The following is a 14,179-nucleotide window of genomic DNA, read 5'->3' on the forward strand; positions in this document are numbered from 1 at the left end:
GCAAAGCAATGGCAGGAACCTATTGCTATTGTCGGAGAAAGTGTTTCTTTATTGGGGCCTGCCATGCAAAGCAATGGCAGGAACCTATTACTATTGTCGGAGAGAAGCGTCTCTTTAAGTTTCTTCTTTATTTTTCTTCCGTCACCGTTAATGCGGCTCATACCGCTGGGTGCACACCTACAAATGAGGTATCAAAATGTGCAGAAAATTCACGCCATTGGAGCTATTATTTTTGGTGGGATTTGGGCTTAACGTGGCGACATAATTCGCAAAAAACTACGAAAAAACCCCCATTATAAGTCAATGGGAAAAATCCTGGAAATACCCTATTTTTGAGGATTTTCTGTGTCGTCACAAATTCACCTAGAAATGCCATTCAAATTTCATTTTGTAGATACGTCTGTGATCTCTTCGAAAGTGAAGACGGCTCGTCGATACCAGTTACGGTTTGTCCACAATTTGCCTCTAAGCGACCCAAAGTTTCTCATTTTTCCGAAAATTACAGTGCTTCTCTCGCTGATTAGAGTGAGAGATGAAGACAACTTTTTCAGCCCAAATCATTTTTGAAATCGCCATCACGCCCACAAATATCGCACGATTAGTATCAAAATCGGTCCTGACATTGATACGCCTGTCTGCTCCGGTAAAATGTTTTCGAAATTTATGTAGACCGTACGGTTTTCTGTCACGGTGCTTCAGAGCAAAGTCATGCGACAGGATTTTCTGAGGCTGTCTGAGGCTCTCTCCCATGTATTTGAATAGAATTTCAGATCTGGGCACAACATTTCTTTCTCTCATCGCTGTAAATGTTCTGAGTGAGGTACAGATATGAATCTCGGGACTATCGCAGAAGACACATTGCCCTCTCATACGCTCGAAACGCTTTTCGAATATGTATTACGGTTCCCGAACAAGAAGGATTTGTTTCCAATGCTTTTTTGTCAGTAAAACGTGTTTGCTCAAACACACAATTGTGTGTTTGAGAGCTCAGAGCTCACACCCTGCTGAGACCATTATTTGCCATAGCAACGGATCTCAAGAGGCTATTGGCTGCTGGTTTGGACTACGAATACGCATCGCTGTAGTTCTATCTATCCTCAGTTGAAACAGATCAGGACTGAACTGGCCTTTAGAACTACCTGCTGCTATGGGCTGTATATAACTGATTTAACTCAGTAACTGTTACACATGGGATTAGTTTTGAACTTTAAAATGAAGCTTAACAAAAATTTCACAATAAAAGCCTTGAATATTTTTACATCATGTAATTGCTCTTTTTGGCTTTATTTGACTTTTTCATCCAAAGCACTGTTACACATGGTATTAGTTTGGCCCTTTGAAATGAAGCTTAACTAAAATTTCAAAATAAAAGCATTGAATATTTTTACATCAGGAAATTGCTCTTTTGAGCTTTATATAACTGATTTAACCCAGCAATTGTTACACATGTGATTAGTGTGGCAATTTAAAATTAAGCTTGATGAAAATTTCAAAATAAAAGCCTTGAATATTTTTACATCAGGTAATTGCTGTTTTTGGCTTTATGTGACTTTTTCATCCAAAGCACTGTTACACGTGGTATTAGTTTGGCCCTCTGAAATGAAGCATACTGAAAATTTCAAAATAAAAGCCTTGAATATTTTTACATCATGTAATTGCTTTTTTTGGCCGTATATGACTTTTTCATCCAAAGCACTGTTACACATGGGATTAGTTTGGAACTTTAAAATGGAGCATAATAATAATTTCAAAATAAAAGCCTTGAATATTTTTACATCATGTAATTGCTGTTTTTGGCTTTGTATGACTTTTTCATCCAAAGCACTCTTACACGTGGTATTAGTTCAGAACTTTAAAATGAAGCATACTGAAAATTTCAAAATAAAAGCCTTGAATATTTTTACATGACGTAATTGCTCTTTTTGGCTTTATTTGACTTTTTTATCCAAAGCACTGTTACACAATGGAATAGTTTGGCCCTCTGAAATGAAGCATACTGAAAATTTCAAAATAAAAGCCTTGAATATTTTTACATGACGTAATTGCTCTTTTTGGCTTTATTTGACTTTTTCATCCAAAGCACTGTTACACGTGGTATTAGTTCGGAACTTTAAAATGAAGCATACTGAAAATTTCAAAATAAAAGCCTTGAATATTTTTACATCATGTAATTGCTCTTTTTGGCTTTATTTGACTTTTTCATCCAAAGCACTGTTACACATGGTATTAGTTTGGCCCTTTGAAATGAAGTTTAACAAAACTTCCAAAATAAAAGCCTTGACAACATTTTAAATCGTACCGAATGGTGCACGTCCGCCTCACTTAACGTTCTTGCGGTTCTCCGCGTGCCACTGATTACGTTGCGGCGTTCTTTAGCGTCGACGCCGATTTGTGGCGTGACGACGCCGGGCCCAAACCCCACGGGCGCGCCTTGGCAGGCCCCGGCTAAATTTCTTCCGAAATTTTCTAGTTGGGGCCTGCCATGCAAAGCAATGGCAGGAACCTATTACTCTACACCCAACAAGCGTCTCTTTATTGGGGCCTGCCATGCAAAGCAATGGCAGGAACCTATTACTCTACACCCAACAAAGTGTCTCTTTAATATTATTGGGGCCTGCCATGCAAAGCAATGGCAGGAACCTATTACTCTACACCCAACAAAGTGTCTCTTTAATATTATTATAATTCTTTATTTTTCTTCCGTAACCGTTAATGCGGCTCATACCGCTGGGTGCACACCTACAAATGAGGTATCAAAACGTGCAGAAAATTCACGCCATTGGAGCTATTACTTCTGGTGGGATTTGGGCTTAACGTGGCGACATAATTCGCAAAAAACTACGAAAAAAACCCCATTATAACTCAATGGGAAAAATCCTAGAAATACCCTATTTTTGAGGATTTGCTGTGTCGTCACAAATTCACCTAGAAATGCCATTCAAATTTCATTTTGTAGATACGTCTGTGATCTCTTCGAAAGTGAAGACGGCTCGTCGATACCAGTTACGGTTTGTCCACAATTTGCCTCTAAGCGACCCAAAGTTTCTCATTTTTCCTAAAGTTAGAGGGCTTCTCTCGCTGATTAGAGTGAGAGATCAAGACAACTTTTTCAACCCAAATCATTTTTGAAATCGCCATCACGGCCACAAATATCGCACGATTAGTATCAAAATCGGTCCTGACATTGATACGCCTGTCTGCTCCGGTAAAATGTTTTCGAAATTTATCTAGACCGTACGGTTTTCTGTCACGGTGCTTCAGAGCAAAGTCATGCGACAGGATTTTCTGAGGCTCTCAGGCTGTCTCACTGACACTTCACACCTTGGTGTGAAACTTATTTAACATAGCAACGGATCTCAAGAGGCTATTGGCTGCTGATTTGGACTACAAATACGCATCATTGTAGTTCTATCTATCCTCAGTTGAAACAGATCAGGACTTAACTGGCCTTTATAACTACTTGCTGCTATGGGCTGTATATAACTGATTTAACTCAGTAACTGTTACACATGGGATTAGTTTGGCCCTTTGAAATGAAGCTTAACAAAAATTTCAAAATAAAAGCCTTGAATATTTTTACATCAGAAAATTGCTCTTTTGAGCTGTATATAACTGATTTAACCCAGCAATTGTTACACATGGGATTAGTGTGGCAATTTAAAATTAAGCTTGATGAAAATTTCAAAATAAAAGCCTTGAATATTTTTACATCAGGTCATTGCTCTTTTTGGCTTTATTTGACTTTTTCATCCAAAGCACTGTTACACATGGTATTAGTTTGGCCCTTTGAAATGAAGCATACTGAAAATTTCAAAATAAAAGCCTTGAATATTTTTACATGACGTAATTGCTCTTTTTGGCTTTATTTGACTTTTTCATCCAAAGCACTGTTACACATGGTATTAGTTTGGCCCTTTGAAATGAAGCATACTGAAAATTTCAAAATAAAAGCCTTGAATATTTTTACATGACGTAACTGCTCTTTTTGGCTTTATTTGACGTTTTCATCCAAAGCACTGATAAACATAGGATTAGTTTGGCGCTTTGAAATGAAGCTTAACAAACATTTCAAAATAAAAGCCTTGAATATTTTTACATCAGCTACTTGTGTTTTGAGCATTATATAACTATTTTAACCCAATGACTGTTACGCATGGGATTAGTTTGGCCCTTTGAAATGAAGTTTAACAAAACTTCCAAAATAAAAGCCTTGACAACATTTTAAATCGTACTGAATGGTGCACGTCCGCCTCGCTTAACGTTCTTGCGGTTCTCCGCGTGCCACTGATTACGTCGCGGCGTTCTTTAGCGTCGACGCCGATTTGTGGCGTGACGACGCCGGGCCCAAGCCCGACGGGCGCGCCTTGGCAGGCCCCGGCTAAATTTCTTCCGAAATTTTCTAGTTGGGGCCTGCCATGCAAAGCAATGGCAGGAACCTATTACTATTGTCGGAGAGAAGCGTCTCTTTAATATTATTATTATTATTGGGGCCTGCCATGCAAAGCAATGGCAGGAACCTATTACTATTGTCGGAGAGAAGCGTCTCTTTAATCTTTATTTTTCTTCCGTAACCGTTAATGCGGCTCATACCGCTGGGTGCACACCTACAAATGAGGTATCAAAACGTGCAGAAAATTCACGCCATTGGAGCTATTACTTCTGGTGGGATTTGGGCTTAACGTGGCGACATAATTCGCAAAAAACTACGAAAAAAACCCCATTATAACTCAATGGGAAAAATCCTAGAAATACCCTATTTTTGAGGATTTGCTGTGTCGTCACAAATTCACCTAGAAATGCCATTCAAATTTCATTTTGTAGATACGTCTGTGATCTCTTCGAAAGTGAAGACGGCTCGTCGATACCAGTTACGGTTTGTCCACAATTTGCCTCTAAGCGACCCAAACTTTCTCATTTTTGCTCAAATTACAGTGACAGCCGATCTCGGTTCAGATCTGGGCACAACATTTCTTTCTCTCATCGCTGTAAATGTTCTGAGTGAGGTACAGATATGAATCTCGGGACTATCGCAGAAGACACATTGAACTGTCATACGCTTAAAACGCTTTTCGAATATGTATTACGGTTCCCGAACAGGAAGGATTTGTTTCCAATGCTTCTTTTCAGTAAAACGTGTTTGCTCAAACACACAATTGTGTGTTTGAGAGCTCAGAGCTCAGAGCTCACACCCTGCTGAGACCATTATTTGCCATAGCAACGGATCTCAAGAGGCTATTGGCTGCTGGTTTGGACTACAAATACGCATCATTGTAGTTCTATCTATAGTGGAACCCTCAGTTGAAACAGAGGTTGACTGAACTGGCCTTTACAACTAATTGCTGCTATGGGCTGTATATAACTGATTTAACTCAGTAACTGTTACACATGGGATTAGTTTTGAACTTTAAAATTAAGCATACTGAAAATTTCAAAATAAAAGCCTTGAATATTTTACATGACGTAATTGCTCTTTTTGGCCGTATATGACTTTTTCATCCAAAGCAATGTTACACATGGGATTAGTTTGGAACTTTAAAATTAAGCATACTGAAAATTTCAAAATAAAAGCCTTGAATATTTTACATGACGTAATTGCTCTTTTTGGCCGTATATGACTTTTTCATCCAAAGCAATGTTACACATGGGATTAGTTCGGAACTTTAAAATGGAGCATAATAATAATTTCAAAATAAAAGCCTTGAATATTTTTACATCAGGCAATTGCTGTTTTTGGCTTTATGTGACTTTTTCATCCAAAGCACTGTTACACATGGTATTAGTTCAGAACTTTAAAATGAAGCGTAATGAAAATTTCAAAATAAAAGCCTTGAATATTTTTAAATCATGTAATTGCTGTTTTTGGCTTTGTGTGACTTTTTCATCCAAAGCACTGTTACACATGGGATTAGTTTGGAACTTTAAAATGGAGCATAATAATAATTTCAAAATAAAAGCCTTGAATATTTTTACATGAGGTAATAGCTCTTTTTGGCTTTTTTTGACTTTTTCATCCAAAGCACTCTTACACGTGGTATTAGTTCGGAACTTAAAAATGAAGCATACTGAAAATTTCAAAATAAAAGCCTTGCATTTTTTTACATCAGCTACTTGTGTTTTGAGCATTATATAACTATTTTAACCCAAGGACTATTACGCATGGGATTAGTTTGGCCCTTTGAAATGAAGTTTAACAAAACTTCCAAAATAAAAGCCTTGACAACATTTTAAATCGTACCGAATGGTGCACGTCCGCCTCACTTAACGTTCTTGCGGTTCTCCGCGTGCCACTGATTACGTCACGGCGTTCTTTAGCGTCGACGCCGATTTGTGGCGTGACGACGCCGGGCCCGAACCCCACGGGCGCGCCTTGGCAGGCCCCGGCTAAATTTCTTCCGAAATTTTCTAGTTATAGAACTTTATTTTTCTTCCGTAACCGTTAATGCGGCTCGTACCGCTGGGTGCACACCTACAAATGAGGTATCAAAACGTGCAGAAAATTCACGCCATTGGAGCTATTACTTCTGGTGGGATTTGGGCTTAACGTGGCGACATAATTCGCAAAAAACTACGAAAAAAACCCCATTATAACTCAATGGGAAAAATCCTAGAAATACCCTATTTTTGAGGATTTGCTGTGTCGTCACAAATTCACCTAGAAATGCCATTCAAATTTCATTTTGTAGATACGTCTGTGATCTCTTCGAAAGTGAAGACGGCTCGTCGATACCAGTTACGGTTTGTCCACAATTTGCCTCTAAGCGACCCAAAGTTTCTCATTTTTCTTCAAATTAGAGTGACAGCCCATCTCGGTTCATATCTGGGCACAACATTTCTTTCTCTCATCGCTGTAAATGCTCTGAGTGAGGTACAGATATGAATCTCGGGACTATCGCAGAAGACACATTGAACTGTCATACGCTTAAAACGCTTTTCGAATATGTATTACGGTTCCCGAACAAGAAGGATTTGTTTCCAATGCTTTTTTTCAGTAAAGTGTGTTTGCTCAAACACACAATTGTGTGTTTGAGCATGTATGACTCACAGCTCACACCTGCTGAGACCATTATTTACCATAGCAACGGAACTCAAGAGGCTATTGGCTGCTGATTTGTACTACAAATACGCATCACTGTAGTTCTATCTACCCTCAGTTGAAACAGATCAGGACTGAGAACTGGCCTTTAGAACTACCTGCTGCTATGGGCTGTATATAACTGATTTAACTCAGTAACTGTTACACATGGGATTAGTTTGGAACTTTAAAATTAAGCATACTGAAAATTTCAAAATAAAAGCCTTGAATATTTTACATGACGTAATTGCTCTTTTTGGCCGTATATGACTTTTTCATCCAAAGCAATGTTACACATGGGATTAGTTCGGAACTTTAAAATGGAGCATAATAATAATTTCAAAATAAAAGCCTTGAATATTTTTACATCAGGCAATTGCTGTTTTTGGCTCTATGTGACTTTTTCATCCAAAGCACTGTTACACATGGGATTAGTTTGGAACTTTAAAATTAAGCATACTGAAAATTTCAAAATAAAAGCCTTGAATATTTTTACATGACGTAATTGCTCTTTTTGGCCGTATATGACTTTTTCATCCAAAGCAATGTTACACATGGGATTAGTTCGGAACTTTGAAAATGGAGCATAATAATAATTTCAAAATAAAAGCCTTGAATATTTTTACATCATGTAATTGCTCTTTTTGGCTTTATTTGACTTTTTCATCCAAAGCACTGTTACACATGGTATTAGTTCAGAACTTTAAAATGAAGCGTAATGAAAATTTCAAAATAAAAGCCTTGAATATTTTTAAATCATGTAATTGCTGTTTTTGGCTTTGTATGACTTTTTCATCCAAAGCACTGTTACACATGGGATTAGTTTGTTACACATGGGATTAGCTTAACAAAAATTTCAAAATAAAAGCCTTGAATATTTTTACATGACGTAATTGCTCTTTTTGGCTTTATTTGACTTTTTCATCCAAAGCACTGTTACACATGGTATTAGTTTGGCCCTTTGAAATGAAGCATCCTGCAAATTTCAAAATAAAAGCCTTGAATATTTTTACATGACGTAATTGCTCTTTTTGGCTTTATTTGACTTTTTCATCCAAAGCACTGTTACACATGGTATTAGTTTGGCCCTTTGAAATGAAGATTAACAAAAATTTCAAAATAAAAGCCTTGAATATTTTTACATCATGTAATTGCTCTTTTTGGCTTTATTTGACTTTTTCATCCAAAGCACTGTTACACATGGTATTAGTTTGGCCCTTTGAAATGAAGCTTAACAAAAGTTTCAAAATAAAAGCCTTGATTATTTTTACATCATGTAATTGCTCTTTTTGGCTTTATTTGACTTTTTCATCCAAAGCACTGTTACACATGGTATTAGTTTGGCCCTTTGAAATGAAGTTTAACAAAACTTCCAAAATAAAAGCCTTGACAACATTTTAAATCGTACCGAACGGTGCACGTCCGCCTCGCTTAACGTTCTTGCGGTTCTCCGCGTGCCACTGATCACGTCGCGGCGTTCTTTGGCGTCGACGCCGATTTGTGGCGTGACGACGCCGGGCCCATGCCCGACGGGCGCGCCTTGGCAGGCCCCGGCTAAATTTCTTCCGAAATTTTCTAGTTATAATTCTTTATTTTTCTTCCGTAACCGTTAATGCGGCTCATACCGCTGGGTGCACACCTACAAATGAGGTATCAAAACGTGCAGAAAATTCACGCCATTGGAGCTATTACTTCTGGTGGGATTTGGGCTTAACGTGGCGACATAATTCGCAAAAAACTACGAAAAAAACCCCATTATAACTCAATGGGAAAAATCCTAGAAATACCCTATTTTTGAGGATTTGCTGTGTCGTCACAAATTCACCTAGAAATGCCATTCAAATTTCATTTTGTAGATACGTCTGTGATCTCTTCGAAAGTGAAGACGGCTCGTCGATACCAGTTACGGTTTGTCCACAATTTGCCTCTAAGCGACCCAAAGTTTCTCATTTTTCCTGAAGTTAGAGGGCTTCTCTCGCTGATTAGAGTGAGAGATCAAGACAACTTTTTCAACCCAAATCATTTTTGAAATCGCCATCACGGCCACAAATATCGCACGATTAGTATCAAAATCGGTCCTGACATTGATACGCCTGTCTGCTCCGGTAAAATGTTTTCGAAATTTATCTAGACCGTACGGTTTTCTGTCACGGTGCTTCAGAGCAAAGTCATGCGACAGGATTTTCTGAGGCTCTCAGGCTGTCTCACTGACACTTCACACCTTGGTGTGAAACTTATTTAACATAGCAACGGATCTCAAGAGGCTATTGGCTGCTGATTTGGACTACAAATACGCATCATTGTAGTTCTATCTATCCTCAGTTGAAACAGATCAGGACTTAACTGGCCTTTATAACTACTTGCTGCTATGGGCTGTATATAACTGATTTAACTCAGTAACTGTTACACATGGGATTAGTTTGGCCCTTTGAAATGAAGCTTAACAAAAATTTCAAAATAAAAGCCTTGAATATTTTTACATCAGAAAATTGCTCTTTTGAGCTGTATATAACTGATTTAACCCAGCAATTGTTACACATGGGATTAGTGTGGCAATTTAAAATTAAGCTTGATGAAAATTTCAAAATAAAAGCCTTGAATATTTTTACATCAGGTCATTGCTCTTTTTGGCTTTATTTGACTTTTTCATCCAAAGCACTGTTACACATGGTATTAGTTTGGCCCTTTGAAATGAAGCATACTGAAAATTTCAAAATAAAAGCCTTGAATATTTTTACATGACGTAATTGCTCTTTTTGGCTTTATTTGACTTTTTCATCCAAAGCACTGTTACACATGGTATTAGTTTGGCCCTTTGAAATGAAGCATACTGAAAATTTCAAAATAAAAGCCTTGAATATTTTTACATGACGTAATTGCTCTTTTTGGCTTTATTTGACTTTTTCATCCAAAGCACTGTTACACATGGTATTAGTTTGGCCCTTTGAAATGAAGCATACTGAAAATTTCAAAATAAAAGCCTTGAATATTTTTACATGACGTAATTGCTCTTTTTGGCTTTATTTGACTTTTTCATCCAAAGCACTGTTACACATGGTATTAGTTTGGCCCTTTGAAATGAAGCATACTGAAAATTTCAAAATAAAAGCCTTGAATATTTTTACATGACGTAACTGCTCTTTTTGGCTTTATTTGACGTTTTCATCCAAAGCACTGATAAACATAGGATTAGTTTGGCGCTTTGAAATGAAGCTTAACAAACATTTCAAAATAAAAGCCTTGAATATTTTTACATCAGCTACTTGTGTTTTGAGCATTATATAACTATTTTAACCCAATGACTGTTACGCATGGGATTAGTTTGGCCCTTTGAAATGAAGTTTAACAAAACTTCCAAAATAAAAGCCTTGACAACATTTTAAATCGTACTGAATGGTGCACGTCCGCCTCGCTTAACGTTCTTGCGGTTCTCCGCGTGCCACTGATTACGTCGCGGCGTTCTTTAGCGTCGACGCCGATTTGTGGCGTGACGACGCCGGGCCCGAGCCCGACGGGCGCGCCTTGGCAGGCCCCGGCTAAATTTCTTCCGAAATTTTCTAGTTGGGGCCTGCCATGCAAAGCAATGGCAGGAACCTATTACTCTACACCCAACAAGCGTCTCTTTATTATAATTCTTTATTTTTCTTCCGTCACCGTTAATGCGGCTCATACCGCTGGGTGCACACCTACAAATGAGGTATCAAAACGTGCAGAAAATTCACGCCATTGGAGCTATTATTTTTGGTGGGATTTGGGGTTAACGTGGCGACATAATTCGCAAAAAACTACGAAAAAAACCCCATTATAAGTCAATGGGAAAAATCCTGGAAATACCCTATTTTTGAGGATTTTCTGTGTCGTCACAAATTCACCTAGAAATGCCATTCAAATTTCATTTTGTAGATACGTCTGTGATCTCTTCGAAAGTGAAGACGGCTCGTCGATACCAGTTACGGTTTGTCCACAATTTGCCTCTAAGCGACCCAAAGTTTCTCATTTTTGCTCAAATTACAGTGAGAGCCGATCTCGGTTCAGATCTGGGCACAACATTTCTTTCTCTCATCGCTGTAAATGCTCTGAGTGAGGTACAGATATGAATCTCGGGACTATCGCAGAAGACACATTGAACTGTCATACGCTCCAAACGCTTTTCGAATATGTATTACGGTTCCCGAACAGGAAGGATTTGGTTCCAATGCTTTTTGTCAGTAAAACGTGTTTGCTCAAACACACAATTGTGTGTTTGACAGCTCAGAGCTCAGAGCTCACACCTGCTGAGACCATTATTTGCCATAGCAACGGATCTCAAGAGGCTATTGGCTGCTGGTTTGGACTACAAATACGCATCATTGTAGTTCTATCTATCCTCAGTTGAAACAGATCAGGACTGAGAACTGGCCTTTAGAACTACTTGCTGCTATGGGCTGTATATAACTGATTTAACTCAGTAACTGTTACACATGGGATTAGTTTGGAACTTTAAAATTAAGCATATTGAAAATTTCAAAATAAAAGCCCTGAATATTTTTACATGACGTAATTGCTCTTTTTGGCTTTATTTGACTTTTCCATCCAAAGCACTGTTACACATGGGATTAGTTTGGAACTTTAAAATTAAGCATACTGAAAATTTCAAAATAAAAGCCTTGAATATTTTACATGACGTAATTGCTCTTTTTGGCCGTATATGACTTTTTCATCCAAAGCAATGTTACACATGGGATTAGTTCGGAACTTTAAAATGGAGCATAATAATAATTTCAAAATAAAAGCCTTGAATATTTTTACATCAGGTAATTGCGCTTTTTGGCTTTATGTGACTTTTTTATCCAAAGCACTGTTACACAATGGAATAGTTTGGCCCTCTGAAATGAATCATACTGAAAATTTCAAAATAAAAGCCTTGAATATTTTTACATCATGTAATTGCTCTTTTTGGCCGTATATGACTTTTTCATCCAAAGCACTGTTACACATGGGATTACTTCGGAACTTTAAAATGGAGCATAATAATAATTTCAAAATAAAAGCCTTGAATATTTTTACATGACGTAATTGCTCTGTTTTGCCTTTATTTGACTTTTTCATCCAAAGCACTGTTACACATGGGATTACTTCGGAACTTTCAAATGGAGCATAATAATAATTTCAAAATAAAAGCCTTGAATATTTTTACATCAGGTAATTGCGCTTTTTGGCTTTATGTGACTTTTTTATCCAAAGCACTGTTACACAATGGAATAGTTTGGCCCTCTGAAATGAATCATACTGAAAATTTCAAAATAAAAGCCTTGAATATTTTTACATCATGTAATTGCTCTTTTTGGCCGTATATGACTTTTTCATCCAAAGCACTGTTACACATGGGATTACTTCGGAACTTTAAAATGGAGCATAATAATAATTTCAAAATAAAAGCCTTGAATATTTTTACATGACGTAATTGCTCTGTTTTGCCTTTATTTGACTTTTTCATCCAAAGCACTCTTACACGTGGTATTAGTTCAGAACTTTAAAATGAAGCATACTGAAAATTTCAAAATAAAAGCCTTGAATATTTTTACATCAGCTACTTGTGTTTTGAGCATTATATAACTATTTTAACCCAAGGACTATTACGCATGGGATTAGTTTGGCCCTTTGAAATGAAGTTTAACAAAACTTCCAAAATAAAAGCCTTGACAACATTTTAAATCGTACCGAATTGTGCACGTCCGCCTCGCTTAACGTTCTTGCGGTTCTCCGCGTGCCACTGATTACGTCGCGGCGTTCTTTAGCGTCGACGCCAACTTGTGGCGCGACGACGCCGTGCCCGAGCCCGACGGGCGCGCCTTGGCAGGCCCCGGCTAAATTTCTTCCGAAATTTTCTAGTTCTTCTTTATTTTTCTTCCGTAACCGTTAATGCGGCTCATACCGCTTGGTGCACACCTACAAATGAGGTATCAAAACCTGCAGAAAATTCACGCCATTCCAGCTATTACTTCTGGTGGGATTTGGGCTTAACGTGGCGACATAATTCGCAAAAAACTACGAAAAAAACCCCATTATAAGTCAATGGGAAAAATCCTAGAAATACCCTATTTTTGAGGATTTTCTGTGTCGTCACAAATTCACCTAGAAATGCCATTCAAATTTCATTTTGTAGATACGTCTGTGATCTCTTCGAAAGTGAAGACGGCTCGTCGATACCAGTTACGGTTTGTCCACAATTTGCCTCTAAGCGACCCAAAGTTTCTCATTTTTCCTAAAGTTAGAGTGCGTCTCTGGCTGCTTAGAGTGAGAGATGAAGACAACTTTTTCAGCCCAAATCATTTTTGAAATCGCCATCACGCCCACAAATATCGCACGATTTGTATCAAAATCGGTCCTGACATTGATACGCCTGTCTGCTCCGGTAAAATGTTTTCGAAATTTATCTAGACCGTACGGTTTTCTGTCACGGTGCTTCAGAGCAAAGTCATGCGACAGGATTTTCTGAGGCTGTCTGAGGCTCTCTCCCATGTATTTGAATAGAATTTCAGATCTGGGCACAACATTTCTTTCTCTCATCACTGTAAATGCTCTGAGTGAGGTACAGATATGAATCTCGGGACTATCGCAGAAGACACATAGGCCTCTCATACGCTCGAAACGCTTTTCGAATATGTATTACGGTTCCCGAACAAGAAGGATTTGTTTCCAATGCTTTTTTTCAGTAAACCGTGTTGGCTCAAACACACAATTGTGTGTTTGAGCATGTATGACTCACAGCTCACACCTGCTGAGACCATTATTTACCATGGCAACGGAACTCAAGAGGCTGTTGGCTGCTGATTTGGACTACAAATACGCATCATTGTAGTTCTATCTATCCTCAGTTGAAACAGATCAGGACTGAGAACTGGCCTTTAGAACTACCAGCTGCTATGGGCTGTATATAACTGATTTAACTCAGTAACTGTTACACATGGGATTATTTTGGAACTTTAAAATTAAGCATACTGAAAATTTCAAAATAAAAGCCTTGAATATTTTACATGACGTAATTGCTCTTTTTGGTCGTATATGACTTTTTCATCCAAAGCAATGTTACACATGGGATTAGTTCGGAACTTTAAAATGGAGCAT

At 38.0% G+C, this 14,179-nt stretch overlaps 1 protein-coding gene across 2 annotated transcripts in view; it reads left to right on the forward strand.

Moving 5' to 3' along the window:
* The window catches only part of mtor (mechanistic target of rapamycin kinase), a 168,414-nt gene that overhangs the window by 19,054 nt on the left and 135,181 nt on the right, over positions 1–14,179 (forward strand). The gene's annotated exons all lie outside the window — the stretch shown is intronic.

The sequence above is a fragment of the Xiphophorus hellerii genome, chromosome 1 (assembly GCF_003331165.1).
Source record: "Xiphophorus hellerii strain 12219 chromosome 1, Xiphophorus_hellerii-4.1, whole genome shotgun sequence".
Taxonomy (NCBI): Eukaryota; Metazoa; Chordata; class Actinopteri; order Cyprinodontiformes; family Poeciliidae; genus Xiphophorus; species Xiphophorus hellerii.